This window comes from Sciurus vulgaris, assembly GCF_902686455.1.
Source record: "Sciurus vulgaris genome assembly, chromosome: 19".
Taxonomy (NCBI): Eukaryota; Metazoa; Chordata; class Mammalia; order Rodentia; family Sciuridae; genus Sciurus; species Sciurus vulgaris.
In genome coordinates this window covers 30,089,741-30,115,209 of record NC_136480.1, presented here as the reverse complement: position 1 = coordinate 30,115,209, position 25,469 = coordinate 30,089,741, and the positions used below count along the sequence as shown (strand labels likewise).

Genomic DNA, 25,469 nt, shown 5'->3' with positions numbered 1-25,469 from the left:
TTTCTTCTAATAGTAAGGGTGGGGTGATAAGGCAGATCTGGGTTTTCTAGTACTGTTGAAAACTGCAAGTCTTGGCTATACTTAAGCCATAACTTGGTGCAAAAGCCTGAGCAGCGAGTGTGTACTGATGAATCGGTAGAAGGCTGCTTGTGTTCGCTTTGTTAATTGCCTCAGGATACCTGTTTTAAAATAAGCTGTTTTAAGAGGAACAGAAGGGAAATCTGCTACCTAATATATACACAGCGCGAACCTCGCGTGGGACTTCCAACACCCGTCATGTAGGGAGGAGAGTGAAGGAGAGGAGTGTTATGAGCGTCTAGGAACTTCTCCCACAAGAAGGAGTGGTCGGCCTTGGGCCAGCAGGTTTTTAACTGAACTGTTAACCTGCCTTTCTCACCCAGTAAACCAATCCCTGTACTTATTTTTCTCTTTGAAACAAGTCTTGGTTACCTAATTCTATTTTATCGTAACTTTAAAAATGAAAGTTATTGCTCTAAATTCATAGCAGGTGCCTTACTCTTTGCTTCAATCAAATCATTCCATATCGGACTTGCCCTTGGTTTGCTATATATAATTGGCTTTAAGGTGGTTTTTGTTTTTGTTTTTTAATGTACAATGTTTTTAATTTGACTGTTAAATTACTGTACCTGGCAATCATTTCACATGTGAAATTGCATTCCCTTTGTATTTCATATGTAATTTGCCAATTGAGTGCATTTTATATTCAGGTTGGATTATGCATGTTTGGGTAAATGAAAGCTATGTCTATTTGATTTACCATTTAAAAATAAAGTTCCCTGAATATTTGAAAAAAAATAAATAAAAAAAAAATTGACTTGTTACACATTGCCTCAATCTTCTCAGTGAGTACAATTACCTGCAATTATTTTGGCTCTTTGTATATTTCCCAACACCTTAAACATCATTGCAGACTCTCAGTATATAGCCAAACTGATGCCACATATTTTCTCTGCAATTTTGCCACCTCATTTGGATCCCTGTTTTACAATCCTTAATCTCTTTTATAGGATCATATGGCTCCAATTTTTCTTGCTCACATGTATAGTCACACTAAAATTCCCAGACTGCTCACTGAAGGAAATACTCATGCTGATACTGCTATAAAACCACTTTATCCTCTTTTCAGAAGCCATGGAATCCCACAATTTTTTTTCACCAAAATGCTCACTCTTTAATAAAGACCTTTTCTATTTCCTCTCAATAGGCCTGATCTATCATTAATAATTGTTCTCATTGCACATTCTTTCATTCCTCTACTTGGGAAAACATGGACCCTCAAGATTTATATTCTAATCCCCCTTGGCAGATGGATGTAACTCATCTTCTTCCTTTACACACCTAGTCTTCCATGTTTCCATATATACACCCTCAGGCCTTATATGGGCCAGTGTCCATCATTCAGAGAGTTTCTCAGCCTGTATGTCTCACCTGTTCCTTGAATTTCCACTATGGGTAAACCTCATCCTTTAGAAACTCATAGTGCCCCTGCTTATACGTCTAGTGCCTTTGCTCAGTGCTGTAATCAATGGAATATAATTATATCCCATGGAATTCTTCAAAATCTTACTGGACAGGCTTTAGTTGAACATGCATATCACACATTTGAAATGTGCATAAAACGGGTGGACCAGACTTACTCTTAATAATAATGTTCTCATTATTGACTTGTTCACAATAAATGATCTTAGTATACAATATGAAGGCAATACTCATTGCTGGTCCTCTGCCTTGGACAGACACTTTACCCCTAAGTTATCGCTATGAAGATTTATATAAAATATTGTGTTCCACCAGATTTGATATGGCAGGATCCCGTACATTTCAATACATGGGTGAGGGGATGTCCTGATGTTTTTACTCCTATAGGTTCAGTCAGGATTCCTGCCAGGTGTGTAAGACTCATCAGTCATCATGTGTTGGCATCAAAGACTTCAGAATTTGATTCCCAAATTTCATTTGATCCTAGATGAAGAGGACAATGATTCAAAGAAGGAACCTCTGACAAGAACAAGATGTTCAAGAGACCCCTGATCCTTGAATCATCTATTGGTTTGGAGGGATATAAAGAATTAAACAACATCTGCTCAATATTTGCTAATGCAGGTAGGTTTAGAATGTACCCCAGAAAACTTGGTTGCATCTCTGTTTGCAAAAATTTCCCAGAAATCCACAATTATGCTGGCTACTGTTGTGTTGTATCCCTGTTGGAGGTGACTCTGTACAAAAATCTGTTTCATCCTTGGCTTCTGGCACTCATTATAATATTTGGGTCTGCTCAGTGGAAATTGTTAATTCTTCTGAAAATTTGTATTCATCAAAATATTCTTGATAATAGGGGTGCTATTGATTGTTCGATGTTGTTATATCATAAGGGGTGCCATAAATTTCATAATGTGTATTATTGTAATTTAACTGATAATGGCAATCCAATCCTAAAGAAATTGGATCATTTAAAGACACTCTAAAGAAGGTGCAACAAGATGATCAAGGTTGGGATTTATTAGATTGATTAAACTCATGGTTAGCAAACTTTATATGGATAAAACAGCTTTTCAATGGAGGATGTTTATTGATACTTGCCTTATTTTGTTGTGCTTGTTTTTGCCAATACCTTCCTTTCTTTCTCCCTCTACCTTCCTTACACAAAGGACAAGTCACGTCTATTCAAAAGGCCATAAAAAACAAAAAAGGGGAGTTGTAGATGTTCAGATTAGTCAAAGTACAGAGGAGCCTCAGTCCTTTGAGTGAGCAAACTCTTCAGGACAATTAGGGCTTTCTGTTTGAATAGCTTAGAAACACTCTGCAACTCCTCTGTCCTTGAGGCCTGGAGATTCCTGGACAGAGGGGAAGCAGGATTAAGTTTGGGCCACCTACTAGGATCTATGCACAGGAAGCAGCAACAGCTTGATAGCAAGGTGGCATTCATCTGCTCTGAGGGAGATGGAAAGAAGCCACAAAGATGTCTTTGAATTTGGAACTGCAGTGTGATGGATAAATTTGGCTGTTGTTCTGGGGTGATCAGAAGGTAAATTTGAGAAGTTTAAGAGCTGACAGGCTGTGGTTTTGCAGGCTGACACACAGCAGGGCTTCTTATGACTATTGAGCATAGAGGCTTGCAGAGGATGCAGGTACATATAGGAAGTGAATCACAGTAGAAGCAGGAGCCAAAAAGAAGGGACAGAGCCATGCCTCTTTAGGCTTAGTGCAGTAAAAGTCCCTGCTGTATATGAGCTGAATTTCCTAGGCTGTTGACAGACTTCTACCTGTACAAGGAATATAAATTGTACCCTCCAACTGAACAGCACCACGTCCCTTGCCTTGGTGTACTCCAAACTTGCTTATTATAACACTAAATTTCCTGCTGTGCATGGGGCTCAGTCTGTGGGAATTACCGCTCTGTGCTCTGGCACCACTAATAAACATGCTTCCAGATCTCATTTCTCATGACATTTTCATACTTCAGTCTTCATTGTGAATGGGGAGGCAAAATGGCCTGTACAGGAAGCCCAGCAGGGTCCACTGGGACTAGTTTCCTCTGTATCCATCAACTAACCCCATGCCTGGGACACAGATAGCAAGTACACTCATTTGACTTCAGGGGTTACTGGTGCCCTTAATGCAGTCATTCATTACAACCAACCAGAATTTCCTCAGGTTGATTACCAGGAAATATACTGCCTGCCCTACCCACATAATTCCTATGTCTTGTAGGTCCCTATTTTCACATCATTATCAATGTTTAATTACCAAGAATTAAAACCCACTACCTTCAAATATGTGGCAGAACAACATCAGAATCCAGAATTTCTAGGTGAACTATGGCACCGTGGTTGGAACAGCACATGAGCAGAGGAAACCTGTAAGAGCTGTTCCCAGGGCCCATTTCTTGTGACATTACAGAAGCTGTAAATATGTTTCATAAGGGTCTGTGTAAGAGAGGATTAGGTACCAGTTTAAGAGTTGTTAATATTAGTTATACATTCACTTAGTGGTCAGAATAACTGTCCCGAGACCAAGTTGGGTACATAACAACTAGTGTGTAGCCATCTGACCAACACACATAATTTGACTTCATTTTCAATTCCTGGCTTTACCCAATAAAGAAAACTTGTTACATGTGAGTAGAGCATCTGGTGATACTTGATAAAAGATTTACCTGTTACTTATGATTATTCTGTCATGGTTAAGTCATACCTTTTCTTACCACAGATGTTTCCTAAAGGATGTAAAATTCATAATGACTCTTTTACTTTCAAATGCTTAAAGAAGAAATGAGTATTGCAAGTCCTTGGTACTGACCCTTAGACCATTAAAAAGATTCTTAATTCCATGTACTAATTTGTGACGCATAAATATATTGTGTGCAACCATTGGAAAAAGATTTCTTTTCATACACTAGGATAAAATATCAGGGACATAGTGTGTGTGCAATTCGAAATGATAGTTCAGGCAGACACAGTGTACATGTGTGTAATCTCGAGGTCTTGGAGGCTGAGGCAAGATAATCTCAAATTGGAGGTCAGTTTTGACAACTTATTGAGACCATATCTTAAAATGAAAATGACCAGATATGTTGCTCAGTGGTAGAGAAACACAGAATTCAATCTCCACTTGAATAACCATGGTGCAAATTTAAAAGTTCCACTGTCTGGCAGCTTCTTGTGAAGAATCACATCTTCAGATGGAGTAGTGTTTCCAAATTTCCACCAGTCCATCTATGCATCAGTTCTTTTAAGACTTCATTATTTTATCCTGAGGGCTGTATTAGAATTGTACACATTTCTTCTTTGTTTCTCCTTGACAATGAATTAGGTGCAATTAATTTACTGAATTCTTGCCTTCAATCACTGCTCCTCTAAAAATGAGAATCATACATTTCCTTGTGACCAGAGTTGATGTGAGCTTGAGTAGTGACCACATAGTGGCAGCGATCCTTACCCCATTATCTATCCCTGGTTTTCTTTCTGCCTAAGGTATGATCTGCCCATTTCAGTTTCCTGAAACCTGCAGTTGCCACTGAGTGAAATTATTTTGCCAATCAAGGAAACTCAACCTGGATCTTCAATCAGTTCCTCCATCCCAGGACACAGAAGAAATTGTGTTCTTAATATATAGGTCTCCAGGTTATATTCTCTGAAATTAAAAAAATGCCCTTGCAAAAATAAAGGAACTAGGTTGATACACTCTTGCAGCCAATCCTAATATCTTTTCCACAAATTGTTGTTATTGTTCTGATTATCACTGGGAGGAAAGTATACATAACTCTACAAACAGGAAGTATTCATACTGAGATTGGAGACATTGATTTTAGGAGGAGGATATTTCTGAGAATAGGCAGTGGGAATATCATACAAGTTGATTTTTGGATCACCTTAAACAACTCATTTTCTCTCCCTGAGTCTTAGTTATATATTCTGTGCATGGATTGATCATAATTTTGAGCACCTATTCAATGACAGGGGTCCCAAATGTTAACTTGTTTTGAACACATGTAGTAATAATCCTTGTGGTAAATATAAAGGCAAAGATGAAAAGAAAGTCAAGTTTAGAGTTCTGCTAGTTTTAAGACTTAAGGTTAGTATTCTACTCAATAAAATAAAATATGTAATTGAGTATTGTGACATCAAATGATTTTGTATTTATTGAAGAGCCTTCAGAAGATATCCAGGTAAGTTCATTTTCACATTTTTCTATTGTCATCTGAAGTTCGTACCTGTGAGTTAACTACCTTTATTCATCCAGTAAATATGCTTCAGACATTTCCATCCTTTTATATCCATATATGCATATTTAGATTGCATCATGCATGAGGAAAGTCACATTTTATAGGATTTTTCAAGGGATTTGAACACAGCATCTAAAATATTATACACAGAACTTGACTGAATATAAACATCTTAAAGAGCTTCCTTGTGACATAATTCAATTATTCTAAAATTCAAGAGTTAAAGTTGTACAGTTCAACTTGCATATTCACAGATTTTTGAAACCATCACATATCAATTTATGAATTATTTCATTACTTCAAAAAACACATCCTTTGTTCAGGTTCCCCTAACAGCATGCACTGTGAAAATCAGTTGCTCTCACTTTCTATAGATTTTCCTGTACTGGCATTACATATAATAAATTATGGATTCAAAATGTTCTCAGCAGCACTATCCCAATGTGTGACAGACTCTAAGATGCATGGGAGTCGGGGTCCTACCGCTCATATACATGGACACAGAAGAGAGCAACAAAAGTTCATTGGAAATTTACAGTAATTTTATTAACTTTTTTTCATGAATATCACACACAATAAGTTAATATGGCCTTATAATCAAAATTAAATGCAAATATGCTGGTTAGTCTAGATTCTACTACTGCAAGGAAACCCAACATTAAAATAAGTGCAGCCTGAAGCTCTGGGTTCAATTCTTAGCAATGCAAAAGCAAACCAAACAAAGAAATAATAGCCATGTGCTGTGGAGTGCGCCTACACTCTGTGACTGGAGAGATGCACTCCTGTAATTCCAGTCACTTGGGAAGCTGACATAGGAGAATTGCAAGTTAAAAGCCAGTCTCAGCAACTCAGCAAGGCCCTAAGCAACTTAGCTGACACCTTGTCTCTAAATAAAATATAAAAAGAATAGAGAATGTGACTTAGTGGTTTAGCACCCCTGGGACCACTCCCTGAGTGCCGCTCCCTGGCCCCCCCAATAAAACAACACCAGCATTTCCATAAGACCAGATAACAGAAACATTATTTGGATCTTAAAATAAATTCCATTATATCACTTACATTCATGAACCATATGTACATATATAATTCATAAGTCATTTTGACCATATTATATACAATGATAAATATAAATTTCCTCCTCTCTAGGTTGGACTGTACTACTGCAAGGAAACCTTCCCTTAAAGTAGCTGTACACTGAAGCTCTAGGTTCAAATCACATCAAGTCAAAACACAAAAACTAAAGCCAGGTGTGGTGGCACATGCCTCTAATCCTGAGGCCAGCCAAACAAATTCATGAGACCCTGTCTAAAACATTAGAAAGGAGTGGGAATTTGCCTCAGTGTAAAGTGCCCTTGGGTTGAGTCTCTAGTATCCCAAAAACCAAAAGCACAGCCCAGAGTCTGTGATCTGTTCTCATTATTTCCTGGATTGGCCACATTGGACTGTCACTCAGAGGTGGTTGACTAGGCTCAGAGTCAAGGGGCGGGGCCTGAAGCCTTGTCCAATCAGAGGCACTGGGGGTGAGAACCGTCCAATCCGCATGCAGCCAGCGAGGAGGGCTGGCTTCTGAAACCTAGCACAGGCCTTGGTCTGGGAGCCGCCATTCTCTAGATCCACTTCTGGCTTTTCCTTCTGTGCTCAGGAGCCCCGGGTTTCTGTGCGATACAGGGAAGGAGAGACTCAGAGGGAGAAAGCATGATGCAGTGAAGAGCAGGAAATGGTGAGTGTGCTTCAGGCAGCTGGAGACTGTGCGAAGCCCAAGCCCTCGGGACTGGCGGTGGCGGGAATGAAAATGGCGGCGGGGCTGCTCCTGGTCCTCTCAGTCTGCCGCCATTGTCTTCCTCTGCGGGGCTCAGCCCTCAGTCCCCTCATCTACATTTAGTGAGTCCAGTAGCTGGACACTGTACATCTTGTCACATGAGTGCATGGTGTCCTCAACCTCTGCCTGAAGCCCCATGAGGACATCAGGATGCTGGCAGCCCAGCGTCTCCTGGGGTTGAGAGCAGAACATGCAGAGGGTCTTTAGAGGAGGATGAGGGTGTCCCTGTGCTGGCAGCCTATCAACTTCGCAGGCTGTGTGCTGAAGACAGAGAAGATGGTGAAAGGAGGACCCCCGACTCCATGGTGTTCCTGCGTGAACGGAGCTGTGGTCTCTAGAGGCCTTGGTTACCTCTTCTGAGATAGCTGAATATTCAGGAAGCAGCATCTCAAATCCAGAACGTGGGCTCCATCCCAGCTCTTTGGTGGTCTATGAGTGAATTACTAAATTTTATTTTTTTATTTGGTTCTTGTTAGTTGCACATGACAATTCATTTTGGTATAATTATTTAAGCATGGAATATATTTCTCATTTAGGTCCCATTTCTTGTAGGTGTTCATAAAATACTCTATGGTTTATTTGTGAATATATGCAGGAAAATTTTCTAAATTTTCAGCTCCAGTTCACATTCCCAATGCCAATTTTCCTTTTCAACATTATCAATTTGTTTCCCATGCTAGTTTCAGATGGACAAAATATTTTGTTACTTCTTCAAATACTGGATGGCACATGTTGAACTTTTTGTTTCGTGTTTATGAACAATTTATGTGAGAGGGAAGTACGGAAGTATTACTTGAGCATTTGAACAAACTCTGTGTGCCTTTTGTCCCTCTGTCTTCCAAGGCACAGACACATTATATCACAATATTTTGTATTAAGATTCATCAGTGAAGAATTGACTGTGTGATGCTTCCTTATCTCAACCTCTCATCTCTTCCCAGTCCTGTCCTTCAGAACTGACCCATATAAGATGCCCACATCTGCTCTGTCCATGGGGTATGTGGTGAATATCAGCCTCTGAGTCTTGTCCTCTTGGAGAGCAGTTTGAATTATTGGGTGGAGTCTCTCAAGAGAATAGCTGGATGCCCTACATCTGTGAGGAATGTCTTGATATTAAATGACTCTAAATATCATTGCAGTGGCCAGGAGGCTGAGGCAGGAGGATCACAATTCAAAGCCAGCTGCAGCAACTTATGCTGGCACTTAGCAACTCAGGAAGGCCCTGTCTCTAAATGAAACACAAAAATGTGCTGGAGATGTGGCTCAATGTTTAAATGCCCCTGGTTTTATTCCTCTGTACAAGAAAACAATATTCTTCTAAATGACTGTTTTTTAAATTTTTTTTCTACCATGAAAAGTGTTGCAATGAAAATGAAGTTCAGCTATTTCTTTGACAGAATGATTTCAACTCTTTTAGATGAATACTCACTGTTATTACTGAATCACATATTTCTGTTTTAATTTTTTTAAATGGCTTTGCAAACTATTTTTGAAAAAAAGTTCCCAAATTTATATTCTTATCAGCAGCTGTACAAAGGTTTTGTTTATCCATTTCCTTCTAATCTAGAGCACTTTTATCTTTCACGTTTTATAATATCCATTTCTACAGTTGTGTCAAGCCGCAGGAATTCTGTTTCACTGGTATCTTTAATCCTAATTCAAGTTTGTTAGCACTTAGATTTTCAAGAAGCCACTGTATGCTATACACAAACAGAAATCTGTGATATTCAACCTTGTTTTGTAAAACTGCTGTTGGGGATTTTCATCCACCTACATGCTTGCAGGACAATGCCAATTCATTTGATTGTAATCTACAGAGATTAGAACATGTTCAGTCACGTTTAGGGTTTTAGTTCTTTGAATGAAAGGTGCTAAAGTTAGAACATCAGCGTCTATTCAAAGTTCTAGGAGTAAATGTTAGGCCTGGAGGTAATACTGTGGTGAGTAGTGGAGGGACAGTAATCAGGAAGTGAACTGTCACCCAGGCTATCAATGGCATACAATATTTCCCCATATTAATTTCATGACTCTAGCTAAATAGAAACTCTTGTGTCAGCAATAGCAGGTGGCAGAATATTCTGTCAATTATCTTCTATGGAAACACTCACAACATTGAGATATAACTCCTTTTTCCTGATCCCTGTTGATGAAATCCATGGATATACTTGAATACTCAGAAAAATCTGCACTTTTTGAGGTTCTGATATTGTGCATATCTAGTAACTTTTTTCTTCTGATACAGGGTCAAAGTTTTAATATGAGAGCTGAAAAGGGGTACGCAATGATAAAGAATTGTTGAAACTTGCAGAAGAAAAAAAGAATAGCAGCAGTAGGCAACAATTCAGAAATCAGGATACATCCAAGTTCCTTTAGGAAATTACCCCTAATGACTTAGTTCAACCAGGCCAGTTTCTTGGTCATATTAATTATTTAGTGTGTGTTGGGAGGGAGGCTCTACTTATTGTGGTCACCCAGGCACCCAGTGTGAGAGAACTCCATCTTAGCCTAGCTGTTTCCAAAATGGAGGCAGGAAATATACTGTATGGAATGGTCTAGTTTATCTTGATATTATGGGCTGTGACACACAACATCCGTTCATGTTTCATTGGTCAAAGTATGTCAACTATCTTAACTTCTTTTGTTTTAAAAACTTTTAAATTTTTATTTGTTCTAATTATACATGAGAGTAGAATGCATTTATGCATTTTGATAAATCATACATATTTGGGGTATAACTTATTTTCCCAGTTCTTTATAAATTAAGATGAAAACCACAGAAAAATTTAGATCTGGTGTATGCAGTCCTGATCTCCCTTAACTCAAGGTAAAACTGGCTCTTGGGGAGTTGGTTCCAATTAGATGGCACACTGCATTACTCAGGGAAGGATGTCTTTGCAAGTTTATCCCAGATTTTTCTACATGTTTGAGGGTTAATATTTTCTCAGGGTTCTTATGTATCCTAGTCATTCAAGTGTTTTATAACTTTATCAAACAGGGACCTTAAACATGAGCAGATGTTTATCAATTTCTAAAGATTTGAGCTTTTGTGATTTTTAAACACATATATCTCCTGCATAATCGGTTATTCAAGTCTCTTGGGTGATTTCATTTTGGCATCTATTTTTTTTTTCCTTTTAATTGTTTAGTCACATGTGAGGTAATTATTTTCCTCTTCTCTGTCACTTCTAATGATATATTTTATTAGTGTATTGTCCCATTTATAAAATTTTTTAGCCTGTTTTGTGTTACTGTGAATTGAGTTTATTTCTTCCTTGAGATTGAATTCCAGTGTGGCCTACCATTGATCTTTATCCCAGCAATCTCTAAAATTTAATTTGGAGACTTGGTCTCACTGAGTTGTTCAAGTTGGCCTTGAAATTGCAGTCCCCCTTTAATAGCCAAAGTGGCTAATATTGCAACTGTGTACCACCAGATCGCCCACCCCAACTCCCTTGCTTATAACAACTTGAATATTATATATCTTGTTTTAATATATCAGTATGTATTACCTCTGAAAAATGATTTACTTCATGGTATGAGGAAATGACACAATAACATTTTCATCACACAGATACCACCAGATGGCATGCATGTGTGTATGTGTATATGTGTGTATATAAATGTATATATGTATATGTGTGTATATGTGTGTATATAGATATTCCAAATCACTGGATGGCACATTTTAAGCATTTCTTTTTCTGTTTGTGTACATTTATTGTGAGAGAAGAATCACTTGACTCTCTGTGAAACAATGTTTCTGTCCTGCATTTGTCTTCCATTGGCACAATTTTCAGAATGTCTCTGAGTTAAAAATCTATGTCATTGACTTTACACTATGCTGTGTCTCCATCTTTCCTCCACCAGAACTTTTTCTGAGCTTTTGGACTGCTTTCCATGACATGCCCACAATGGTTATGTCTCAGGTCTTTCGAATACCGAATGAATATCATCCCTGGCTTCTCTGCTCTAACAGAACAAGCCATCTGAAGTATGGGATGAAATCTTTCTGGAAAATAGGTAGATGTCCTGCAGCTGGAAGGACCTTGGGCCTCCCAATGTACCCTTCATCTAAAGGCACTTCCATTGTCTTTGCTACTATGAAGTTTGCTACAATGAAAATGGGAGTGGAGCTATTTCTTTGACCTACTCTTTGTAATTTCTTTGGCTATATAATCAGAATTTTGTTTAGTGGTCATATGTTAGTTCCGTTTGTAGTTCAAAAACCTTCATACTATTTTCAAAACTAGTTGTGCTAAATTCACATCCTTACCAATAATGTCCAAGTGTTTCCTTTTGTCCATACCATGTCTTCTGGAGTATTTGTTATCTTTCAATGTTTTATGAAAGTCAGTCTAATAGTAGTGTTCAGGGTGCATGATGTCTGCTATTTGAGTTGCATATTAAATCCCTGATGGAATATTTTAGAATCCAGGCTGTCCAGTAGGTACTGGGAGATTGTGTTCTAAATTTCCTATGGACTCAAACAAGTATCTGTTCTTTTGAACCCCTTCTCTGCACTACTGCTGTTTGTTGTAGGTCATGGAGTGTCTTGCACACCACTTATTTGTGATATAAGGAGATTTGCATGTGGAGAGTAAATTTTGACCCTAGAGCTTGGGAGTTTAAGATGCAGTCCACGGAATGAAAGATGTTAGAGGTGAGCTATCCAGTGAATAGAAAAACTTCTTCCAAGAGGAATTGTCAGGGCTGCAGTTATAATAGGGGAAAGCTGGGAGAGAGAGCTCAGGAAATGCTAAATACCCACTAAGGCTGCAATTGGTGCAATAATTTTCCCTTTGAACTCTTTGATGCAGGAGATGATAGAGAGTGGCCCAACTGTTTCCTACATTAGTACCCTAGCAAATTTCTTCTAGGAATAAAACATGTCCCTCATGATTTAACTTCATTTCTCCCCTGATCCCAGATGTTGAAGTCCATGGAAGTACTTGCATGACCACAGATGACAACCACTCTTTCTGTGGTCTTGATACTTACTACTGTCTTCATTTTTCTCTTAAGTACTAGGTAAATTACACAGCAAATTAAAAAAAATTAAAAAAATACACAGCAAACTTTAGAGTTAGCATGTGTATATATGGTCACAATTTTTCTCTCCTCGGGGTAACACTGGCTATGGGTGATTCTGTTATGCAGTACTTTTGCTGAAACTGGGCTAATGCCCAAGGTGATCCTAGGTTTTCTTCCACATTTGATGGCAGATATTTTCTCTGTGGTCCAAAGTACATAAGTCTATTGACTCATTTATTATTTTGTCAAGAGGGACTTGAAACAATATGTTTATGCAATGTGGTCCTGGAGGAGGAATGGTCAGCAGCATCATATGGTGTTATATTTCCAATGTCATCCTCCCTCTACTCTGAGCATAAGCCTTTTATTTTTGTTCTGTAGCTCAAGCCCAGGGCCTTGCACATTCTGTATGCACACTTGCAGTGAACTGTGCCCCAAGCACAAACATCTACTTTTACATTTGTTTGTATTCTGCCTTCATATTTAATGTTAATCTCAATGTCATTGGATTTGCATAGTCCCTTCTATTTCTATTTAAAATACAAATAGTTTTTATATACCTATGGATTCATTTTATGGATTTCTTTGTTTCATGATTGCTTGGTCTTTATTATTGCAAATATACACTTTAATAATACACATTGGTGTCAGGAAAGGATAATGACTTTTTTTTATCTTAGAATTCAAAGTAACTTGGATAAGCTTATTGCAGGATCTTCCATCTCCAGTTTGATGGTGCCAAGACCCTTTGCAGTTTGAGGGTTATAACATGTTGTGGTACTACTATGATCTATAGAAGGGTAGATTATGTATCTTCAAGTTTTCTTGGCTACATCATCACAGAGGGAAGAGAAGCATTTATGAACATAAGTCAAGGAGTGCTAGTAGCAACCAGAAGGTAGAATGATTCTCCCTTGAGTCTGAAGGCAGTGTGAGTGTGGTAACACTTTGATATTAGTCTACAGCCCTGAAAACATACATTTCTATAAAAGAATAAGCTTGTGTTTCTTTAAGCTCTGATGTTTTTGGTGTTGTCTTTCAGAAAATATAAAAATGCAGAATTTTCTGCACCTTAGACTATGTGACCAAATTGAGTCATATTTATGTGGTAAATGTCAAACATAAGTCATAGTTGTTCAGATTGTGCAAGCATTTGTTCATCATGATGGACAGGTGAATCCTTACTGTCAGAAATAGCAACACCTTGGTCAGGTAAATGCTTCAGTGTGAACTCTTAATAAACTGTGATCCTAAATGGCAACTTTCTCATAATCACTGGGCATCTCTATATCTCCAGATTTTGTGTAGAGTGCCTAAAATGGTCAAAAGGCAAGACTTCAGATAGACATATGTGTTTCCTGTGTGGGAAGAGCTGTGTTCCCACAGGACATCAGTTCATTCTTTATCCCCAGGTGTCTCCCCTTCTGAGTCTTCCACAGTATAAGAAGGGTCTCAAATCTAAAATACTCTTTCCTCATTCTAGCTGCTCATGGGTGTGATAAATTCTCACATTTTGAGTTCCCTCACTGCGTTTTCAATTGTCTGTTGTCCCTGTCCAGTTCACCAGGAAAATCAACTCTTTTTCCTAGGCAACACTGAATCAGACACAGCATTTCCCATTTTTCTTCAAGTAAAGAATGATAGTTTAAAAATATTTATATTCAGGTGATTAATACTTCACATGAGAGTTTAACAGATAAGAATTGCCTGATTCTGCTGGGAAAAGATATTGTACTTCTCTTCCTTCAGTCTTCTGTAGGTACAGTCATCTTATCAGAATGTATTTGGAAACTCTTCTTATTTGAAACTGAACTGTCCCCCAAATAATATGTGTTGGTAGCCTACCCACCACTGCAGCAAGACTCAGAGGTGGGACTTTGAGGCTAATATAGAATCAAAAAGGTTCTGCATCTTCAGTGGATGAGTGTGTCAGTATCTGCCTGTCGTCCTGGGAGCTGGAACATACTTAGAGGAAATGATCACTGGCAGGTGCACTGCACAGGTTTATCTTCTTCCCAACCTCTTCATACCTCTCTCTACTTCCTAGAATCCATGAGCTCAGCAGATTTTTTTCTGTGTCTTCCTTTCATGATGTTTATGCTTTGGAGACAACCGAGCATGGACAGAACTTTTTGAAACTATGATTCAAAATAAATAATTCCTGTTTTATGTTATTCCTGTCAGGTATTTTTGGACACATAGTTGAAAAGTTAAATAATACTGAAAGGACACAAAATGGTGTCCTCATCCACTATCATTTTTTTTCCAAGCAATAAATATCACAGCTGCAGGGCATTAAACTTCCTATGCATAGGGGTGATTCTCTTGACTTTGTAGAGCCTTACTGGTATCTGGTCATCTCTTAGATGATAGTCAGAGAAATAGGGTGATGATTATCAGGAGAGTAGCTGGTTGTCTATGGCATAGAAGGGTTTCCTATTATCCCTTTGGTCTCCATAGGTAACCTTTTGGGAAATTAATATATGAAGATTTTCCTTCACTACTTCCTTTTTATGGAGATTTTTGGTAGCCTATAAATTGGATAGTGGTGTTGAGAGGAAAATACAGAATTTAATTTCCCCTCTGATATGTGAAAGAAGGGAAATTAGAACAAACTCTAAGGAAAACTCATACATGTTAGTGTGTTCCAAAATACACAATGTCCTTCAGTAAGTAAAAGTAGGGTATTGGAGAATACCACAGGTGACACAATGTGTGGACTTGAAGAGTAGGTCTAACAGCACTGTTCTTGTTTTGTAACCTTAAAAAGATTTGTTCACTTATTTCAAGTTTTATTTTTAATAATTCCAAAATGCATTTTATTAGTAGAGCTTCAAACACTAGAAAATATATCCAAAGAAGGATAGAGTTGGTTTCAGAAAAATTATTTACTTACTTTACATTAATCAAAATTTTTGTTCATGATTTTCTTTTCTCTGAATGCTAAATTCCAGATCTTAACTTTGTAAAATCTATCAGAAAAATAAATAGGTATAAAAAATTCTCCTCCATGTAACTGCATAAAAATCAGTACATTTTCTCAAGTTTGTGTGGCTGATAAGTTGGTAAGTTACAGCTTTACCACATCCGATTTTCTCTCCTAAGTTTTGTGACTGTCAATCATATATCCTATTCTTTGGATATTGCAGTTTTATGCTTAATCATTGTTATATTTTGCATGTAAGTTGTTCCTTAAAAGCTCACTTATGAGAAAATGCCAGAGCTTTCAGAGAAGAAGTAATTGGGTTGTTAGAGTCTTAACTCCATCAGGTATTTAATGCCCTGATTGGAATTAACTCGATGGGTAGTGTGTAGGTGGAGGAGATTGAATTGGAGCATGACTTTGGGATATGTATTTTTATCTGCAGAGTGGAGATTCTCTGTCTCTTTTTTTTTTTTTTTGCTTTCTGATTGAAATATGAGCTGTTTTTCTCTGCTTCCCTCTTCCACTCTGATGTTCAAACTCATGTCAAACCCTGAGAAATGGAGGTGACAGAATGTGTGGACTTGAAGAGTAGGTCTAACAATTAGCACTGTCTTTTCTTGGTTTGTAACCTTCTATAGACTAAGACCTCTGAAACCATCAGACCTTAAATAAACTTTTCCTCCTCTACAATTTCTAGGGACAGGTCTTTAGTCACAGTAGCAAAATAACTGACTAAAATAATCATATATATTGAAGTACTTGGCAAATCCTAGAATCACTCACAAAAGATTAATTGGATTAATTGTCTATTAAGTAATTATTGCTATGGAGGTAGCAACAAAATTACATATATATTTTCTGAAAAGTATAAATACTTGTGCTTTTTCTCTTGAATGTATTATAAACACCCTACACATTTGTTTCCTCTTGTACACATAAAGTTAGAGTTTGGGCAGGCATGGTCATGAACACCTGTAATCCCAGCTACTCAGGAGACTACTGGAGGAGAATTAAAAGTTTGACATTAGCCTTCACAATTTGGTGAGACCAAGTCTCAGAATAAAAAACAAAAATATAAGGAATGCTATTGATGTAGCTCAGTCATAACTCAGTCAGTTTTCCCCGGGTTCAATACATAGTACAAAAGAACGTAAGCAAAACCCACTGAATTGGAATATTTTTATTCCAATTCACATCACAGTGGATATTTTCTCATTCAAACTGTATCAATAAAATTATGTAGAGGAAAGACCTGAACTCCATGACTTCCAGCTAAAACTAGTCTTGAGCCTACAAAGGAGTTCTATGAAGGTCCATATGTTGTGATACATGTACAGGCAGATTTTTAAGAATGAGATTTGAATTGTAGGTAATCACCCCTGAGAAAAAAGTCCAGAGAAGGAGAAAAAGACAGATGTAGCTGGTTTTCATGTGTGTTTCAGGTGTGGGGATCCATTTTCCTTCCAAAATGTCATGTATTTTAAATTTGCAAGCTTCCTTTCTTACTATTATTTATTTATTTTTTGGTAACATGTCTTAAATTACTTTATTTCCTTTACAGAATAGTTAATTTGTAGCCCTTTATAATAGAAGTATCCCCTTAATCTTCACACTTCAGTTTTATTCATGTGATGGATTCATGACCTGTAGTGTTGAACATATTTTCTCTTTGACATTTAAATGTGTTAGTACCATAGATTTGCATTTGCTATTCTTGAGTCATTAAATATTGCTAAGGAAGTGAAAAATGTTTATATTTTTTACATTCCATCTGAATGCTCCATCAACTTCAAAAATTAACAAAATGCACATTAAAAGAGGATTCCATTCATTGCCTATGGTAATATAAAGTTTTGAAAGAGAATAATTAGAAAAGAATTGTTCTCTATTGCATTCAGGGTGTGCAAATCTGTCTTTTCTTGGCCCCTTATCATCCACATGAGTCTTGGCAAGGCCTGTTTTTGTCTTGCCTGCCTACAGGAGTCAGGATGGAACTACCTCATTTGACTAATTAGCCTAAATTTGGAGCATTGAATCATGGTTCCTATCAGAACAGGCATGGACTCTGAAGTCTCTGGAAATCCCCATTCATCCACTCCTGAGCTTATTTCTCAAGGAAACCCCCACCCCTCCCCTACCACAACTGCCCAGTCTCACTAGAGGAAGATTTCCAAAGTTCTCAGCCAGCAGGACATCCGGCAGCTTTGTGCATGTCTGAAGTCTTGAGGGATGGAGATGAACCAGCTCACCTCAGAAACAAGTTGGGTCCTGTCTGTCATGTTGTCCTGAACAAAACTGGGCTACTCTGCCCACCATTCTCCCAAACTGCCCACCATGTGTTTAATGGGGCTGTGTCAGTCCCACATGGGAGACAGATTATGAATGTCTTTGTCTTTGTGCTTCCACTGGCTCAGGCATGAAGTTTGGACTGCTGTCCCTTGTGTGGGCTTTGCAGACTGTCATGGCCATAGGAGTTTATTGCCTCCAGGCATGTCCTGCTAACTGGGCCTCTAGCTCCTCTGAACTTTCCAGCACCCTGTGCCAAGTCCTCACTTGGTGCCAGCACACTTTTTTCCTCTGTCCATCTTCCTTGAAGGAGTCCTGTCCAAGTGTGACATGGGAAGATTTCCAACACTGCCACTGGGTTTAGTCCATCACTTCCTTTACTCTGACAAGCTTGATGTCCACCATATTAACCTTGAGAATCAGCCTGAGGGGACTGGGAGAAAAGTTGACATAGGGAGCAAGGAAGAGGTTCCAGCTGTAAACCCATGCTCTGAGAGTCCATCTTCATCTTTCCCACCAATGTCTGTAGAATTGACCCTTATATCTCCCATGGGGACAAAATTCTTTGAGCCCAATTCAGTGATCTTTCCCTCAGTTTTAAAAGATCATAATGGCTGACATTAATTTTGAATCTTTTGGCATCCCTTCCATTAAATCATAATTGCTTACTCATAGTTTATATTAGAAATATGTTCATTATACTAAATCAAGCCAGGAAAAGGGGAGACTCACTCTCTAGAATATTGAAGTGTTATTCAATCATCTTTTAGCACTTCTATAGCATGGAACATGTGCACAGATCAAACTACAAGTACAACATTTATCAGAATAAGATTGACATTGTATTATGCTCTACTTTTTATTTCATTTGCTTTCTTATGGCCACTTGTATCTAAACCATGATGCTGAACCTTTGGGTACATTGACTCTTTATATAAATCTATCTGCCAGATTCTTCCCAATAATGATAATGAATTTGTCTTTATTATTAAGTATCTCCTTAGAAATTTTTAGTTATTCTATGTAAACCACCTTGTTTTGTACAGAAATTTTTTCTTTTCTTTTTTTTAATTTTTCTTTACTTGTGTCTTGCTTTGGAGAACAAAAACTCTCATGTTTGTTTACTAAAAATTGGCTTTGTAACTGTAGGCTTGAAGGAAACCAGAGCGCTGTATGTCTTCATTTTATACCACCTCATTATGAATGCATACACATTCTCATCTCCTTACATTTTCAGTAGAAGAAACAGTTACAAAAGCCTATTTCTCAGTACATTAAAATTTGAAAATATATTTCTTAGATAAGTGAAATATATCAAACAAAATAGAAGACTCAGTAATTCTAACACTTTTTATTCTGTTCTTAAATGTTATATCTCAGTAGTGTCATAGAAAAAGCATCAATCCCAAGTTGAATTATAATTTTAAACACTTGATTACTTTTACTTTCATTTACAAGAATGGTTGACTTGTTTTAGTGCATAAAATGTTCTTCTTTTCGCATATGTACTAAAATGTAAAATTTAATCAGCTTGATTTTATTGCCTTCTTAATATGTTTGCATTACTCTTCTCAGTTATAATAGTTATCAATTACTGCTCTGAAAATTCTTTTAATTTCAGACTATATTTTGACATTTATGTTCCTTTTTATGAATTGTAGGTCAGGTTGACTTGCAAAACAACCCAGTAAGAGCATTAGTTGGATGTTTGACATGTCCTCAAAGATTACAAAAAAAAGTGTTACCACTGTCAATAGATTATTTTGGGTGTATGCATTAAGATTTGAGAAACTTTTGGAGTGATAGGTATATATTTGAAATGATCTAAAAGGATTCTTGTTGCTATTTGCTATTGTAGCAAAATGCACAAACTGCTGAAAATATTTGAATTCAGATTCATGAATGAACTCATTTTTAGAGTACTACCTCATTGTTATTCTTGGACCAGTGCCACTGGCATCAATAGAGAGCTTGCTACATATTCAAAAACCCAGATCCTTTCCAGACTATTGACCCCATGTATGCATTAACAATGCATCCAATCCATGTTTGTGCTCATTACTATTTGGGAAGCAATCATCTAACTCAGTATATCTTTCTCATGTGAGAAATATACATAATATACAATATATTGTTTTATTTTAATTTTACATTTTATTTCACAAATGTGTGGGATATACACTTCTTTGGGACTTCTGTTTTTCTCTTACCTCAGAGTTACATAATACATTAGACAAGCAAGCTTTGTTAAAAAGTGTCATATGGAATCATTGAGGTTCCTCATCTTATGTCACAACCAGTTCTCTTATCTAATTGGTTTAAGGTAAAATCTCTGTGAATAATCATGTGGTCAAAGTATCATTTATACACATATTCTTATTTCAGGAACCATTGACATTCATGGATGTGGCCATTGATTTCTCTCAAGAGGAATGGGAATGCCTGGACCGAGCTCAGCAGAAATTATACAGAGATGTGATGTTGGAGAGCTACAGAAACCTGGTCTTTCTGGGTGAGAGAGCTTCCCTTCAGAATCTTGATTCACTATCAGTATTGAATATTGTTCCTTTGTAGAGTATCTCTTGGTAGGTTCCACTGTGCACAAATGAGTTTCCCATACTTACTTTCATGGGAATATATTGGGAAATTATTGATATAGACAGGAAAATGTTAATTATATTTCTTTTTATGTTTAACCTCATTCTTTCTTGATATGATGTACACCCCTCCCTTCAGATTAGTTAAAGAAATTCAGAGGATCCAAGATGGTGGTCTAGAGGGAGGCTACGTTCCTTGTCACTCTGCAACACCGGATATAAGCAGAGGATATCTGTTTCTTGGTGAGGCATTTTTTCCTGCTTATTGATCCCCTACTCTTTACCCCATTTATCTGCTGTGATGACCTGCAGTCTGCCAGCATATCAACGCCTTTTTTGAAAGCAGATTGCTCACTGTCAGGCGTCTATCATCCGCCATTTGCCTGCCTCTCGCCTGTCCATCGCCTGCCTTACCGCTATCCATCACCCAATGCTCGAGGTTCACCTCCCAATTGTCCGACTGCTGCCAACAGATTGACAGCAGACCGCCATTGGAGAATCAGCTGCCTGCTGCTGCCTGGAAGTTCACTGTCACAGTACCTGCAGGTTTGATTACACGTGGCTGCCGCCATATTGAGACAACAACCAGGCCCCGTAGGAACCCTGGCCAGACTGACCAAGTCCCGTCTCCAGGATCCCTCAGCTGAACCAATCACTCCCTGCCTCTGGGGCCCTCACATCAACTGACTGCTCTCTGCCACCAGGACCCCCAGACCAACTGACTGCGCCCTATCACCAGGACCCCAGACCGACTGATTGCACCCAGCCTCCAGGATCCCACAACCACAACAAACACACCGGACCCCCAGGACCCCTGCCAGACCAACTGCATCCTGTCTCCAGGACCTCCAGCTGACCACGTCCACCCTGACCTGCAGTTCTCCATTTGCCAACACATTTGGAAGCCAGAACAGCCATCTTGGATAATCCTGGAAGCTGTAGCTCCGATCTTCGGGTGGGGCAAATCCCATCCGGCGATGCCTCCTGGAGGCTTGAAGCTCATTCTCAGGTACCTCTCATACATCAGGCTACTGAACACTGGGAGGTTTCATTACAATATGACTATGATACAGTAGATTTTCTTTTTTCTCCTTTTTTTAAAAAAAAAATTTAAGTTTTTTATTTCATTACATTTCTTGCTTTCTTTTCTTTCTGTTTACCTGTTCCCTCAGAGTCGCTTTTCCCCTAATTTACATGATGTTATTGTACCCATAGGGGCTATTTGGTCTAGGATTGCATAGTGTCTGGTTTGGGCACTGCTAATATTGATCTCCCCTTAAAGAAAGGGTTTTGGAAACCTATAGGGCCACTATAAGCCATTAGGGGGAAATCTGCAATACCCCAGATCTGCACTGCTAGAGGGGAAGATACATGAACAACAAGAAAAAACAAGGGAAGAAAATGATCCAAACAAATCTAGATTCTATAGTAATAGAATCCAATGACAGTATGGTAGAAGAAATGTCAGAAAATGACTTCAGATTATACATGATTAAGATGATTTGCAAAGTACAGGATGAGATAAGAGAGCAAATGCAGGCAATGAATGATAATACCAATAAGCTGAAAGAGCACCTGCAGGAAGCAAAAGATCATTACAACAAAGAGATAGAGATTCTCAAAAAAAAAAAAAAAAAAAAAAAACCAAACGGAAATCCTTGAAATGAAGGAGACAATAAACCAAATAAAAAACTCAATGGAAAGCATCACCAACAGACTAGAGCACTTGGAAGACAGAACCTCAGACAATGAAGACAAAATATTTCATCTTGATAATAAAGTTGCCCAAACAGAGAAGATGGTAAGAAATCATGAGCAGAATCTCCAAGAACTATGGGACATCATGAAAAGATCAAATTTAAAAATTATTGGGATTGAGGAAGGCACAGAGATACAAACCAAAGGAATGAACAACCTATTCGATGAAATAATATCAGAAAATATCCCAAACCTGCAGAATGAAATGGAAAATCAAATACAAGAGGCTTACATAACACCATATGCACAGAATCACAACAGATCCACACCAAGGCACATTATAATGAAAATGCCTAACATTCAAAAGAAAGATAGGATGTTGAAGGCCAAGAGAGAAAAGCATCAGATTACATATAGGGGGAGATCAATACGGGTAGCATCACACTTCTCAACCCAGTCTCTAAAAGCTAGAAGTGCCTAGACCAACATATTTCAAGCTCTGAAAGAACATGGTTGCCAACCAAGAATTCTATGGCCAGAAAAACTAACCTTCAGATTTGAAGATGAAATAAAATCCTTCCATGATAAACAAAAGTTAAAAGAATTTACAAATAGAAAGCCTGCACTACAGAATGTTCTCAACATAATATTCCATGAGGAGGAAATGAAAAACAACAATGTAGGTCATCAAAGGGAGGAACTACCTCAGACAAAAGCACTCAAAGGAGAAACCAAGCCAACTTAAAAACCAAAAATAAGCCAAATTACTGGGAATACAAATCATTTCTCAATAATAAAGCTGAACGTTAACGGCCTAAACTCATCAATCAAAAGACATAGACTGGCAGAATGGATTAAAAAGAAAGACCCAAGAATATGCTGCCTCCAAGAGACTCATCTCATAGAAAAGACATCCACAGACTAAAGGTGAACGGATGGAAAAAAACCTACCACGCACATGGACCCAGTAAAAAAGCAGGTGTTTCCATCCTTATATCTGATAAAGTGGACTTCAAGCCAAAGTTAGTCAGAAGGAATAAAGAAGGATATTTCATACCACCTAAGGGAACCATAAATCAGGAAGACACAACGATAGTAAATATTTATGCCCCAAACAGTGATGCATCCCTGTACATCAAACAACTCCTTCTCAATTTCAAGAATCACATAGACCACAACACAATTCTGTGCGACTTTAACGCACCGCTGTCACCACTAGATAGATCTTCCAAACAAAATCTAACCAAAAAAACCATGGAACTCAGTAACGCAATCAATAACCTAGACTTAATAGACATATGTAGAACATTCCATCCATCAACGAGCGGATTCACTTTCTTCTCAGCAGCACATGGAACCTTCTCGAAAATAGACCATATGTTATGCCACAAAGCAGCCCTGAGGAAATGCAAAAAAAAAAAAAAAAAATAAAATAGAGATACTGCCTTGTTTTCTATCAGATCATAATGGACTGAGTAGAAATCAATGACAAAGTAAAAATAGGAAATTACTCCAACACTTGGAGACTAAATAATATGCTATTGAATGAAACATGGTAACAAAAACATCAGGGAGGAGATTAAAAAATTCTTAGAGGTCAATGAGAATGATGATACAACATATCAAAATCTCTGGGACACTATGAAAGCGGTATTAAGAGGAAAATTCATTGCATGGAGCACATTCCAGAAAAGAATGAAAAGTCAGCAATTAAATGACCTAACATTACAGCTCAAAGCCCTAGAAAAAGAAGAACAGAATAACGGCAGAAGTAGTAGAACACAGGAAGTAATTAAAATTAGAGCTGAAATCAATGAAATTGAAACAAAAGAAACTATTCAAAAAATTGACATAACAAAAAGTTGGTTCTTTGAGAAAGTAAACAAAATAGATAAACCCTTAGCCACACTAACAAAGAGAAGGAGAGAGAAGACTCAAATTACTAAAATACATGATGCAAAAGGAAATATCAGACACCACTGAGATACAGAACATAATGAGAAGCTACTTTGAAAATCTGTATTCCAACAAAATAGAAAGTACTGAAGACATTGACAAATTTCTAGAGACATATACTCCTCCCACACTGAACCAGGAGGACATACACGATGTAAGCAGATCAATATCAAGCAATGAAACACAAGAAGCCATTAAAATTCTACCATCCAAGAAAAGCCCAGGAGCAGACGGATTCTCAGCCGAGTTCTACAAGACCTTCAAAGAAGAACTCATTCCAATACTTCTCAAAGTATTCCAGGAAATAGAAAACAATGGTACCCTACTGAACTCATTCTCTGAAGCTAATATCACCCTCATACCCAAACCAGGAAAAGATGCATCAAGGAAAGAAAATTTTAGACCAATATCCTTGATGAATATACATACTCAGATCCTTAACAAAATATTGGCAAACCGTATCCAAAAACATATTAAGAAAATTGTGCACCACGATCAATTGGGGTTCATTCCTGGAATGCAAGGATGGTATAAGATCAGTAAATCAATAAACGTAATCCATCATGTCAATAGACTTAAGGATAAGAATCAATGGTTATTTCAATTGACAGGGAAAAAACATTTGACAATATACAACACCCCTTCATGCTGAAAACACCAGAAAAAACAGGGATAGTTTGAACATACCTGAACATTGTAAAGGCTATTTATGCTAAGCTCGTGGCCAACATCATTCTTTTTTTTTTTTTTTTTTTTTTTTTTTGCGGTGCTGGGGATTAGAACTCAGGGCCTTGTGCTTGCGAGGCAAGCACTCTACCGACTGAGCTATCTCCCCAGCCCCCAACATCATTCTTAATGGAGAAAAACTGAAACCATTCTGTTTAAAAACTGGAACAAGACAGGGATGTCCTCTTTCACCACTTCTATTCAACATTGTCCTTGAAACTCTAGCCAGAGCAATTAGGCAGACTAAAGAAATTAAAGGGATATGAATAGGAAAAGAGGAACTTAAGCTGTCACTATTTGGGGATGACATGATTCTATATTTAGAGGATCCAAAAACCTCCTCCAGAAAACTTCTAGACCTCATCAATGAATTCAGCAAAATATCAGGCTATAAAATCAACATGCATAAGTCTACAGCATTTTTATATGCAAGCGATGAAACAGCTGAAAGGGAAATGAAAACAACTCCATTTGAAATAGCCTCAAAAAAAAAATAAAATACTTGGGTATCAAGCTAACCAAAGATGTAAAAAATCTCTACAATGAAAACTGCAAAACACTGAAGAAAGAAATTAAGGAAGACCTTAGAAGATGGAAAGATCTCCCATGTTCTTGGATAGGCAGAATTAATATTGTCAAAATGGCCATACTACCAAAAGTGCTATACAGATTCAATGCAATTCC

At 37.8% G+C, this 25,469-nt stretch overlaps 1 long non-coding RNA gene across 3 annotated transcripts in view; it reads left to right on the top strand.

Annotated features, from left to right (window-relative positions):
* Positions 1 to 25,469, top strand: part of LOC306650419 — a 134,828-nt gene that overhangs the window by 58,261 nt on the left and 51,098 nt on the right. For all 3 annotated transcript variants that reach the window (XR_013760920.1, XR_013760921.1, XR_013760922.1), the window contains one exon: positions 20,194 to 20,320. This is a non-coding gene — a long non-coding RNA (uncharacterized lncRNA). The remainder of the gene's footprint in view (positions 1 to 20,193; positions 20,321 to 25,469) is intronic.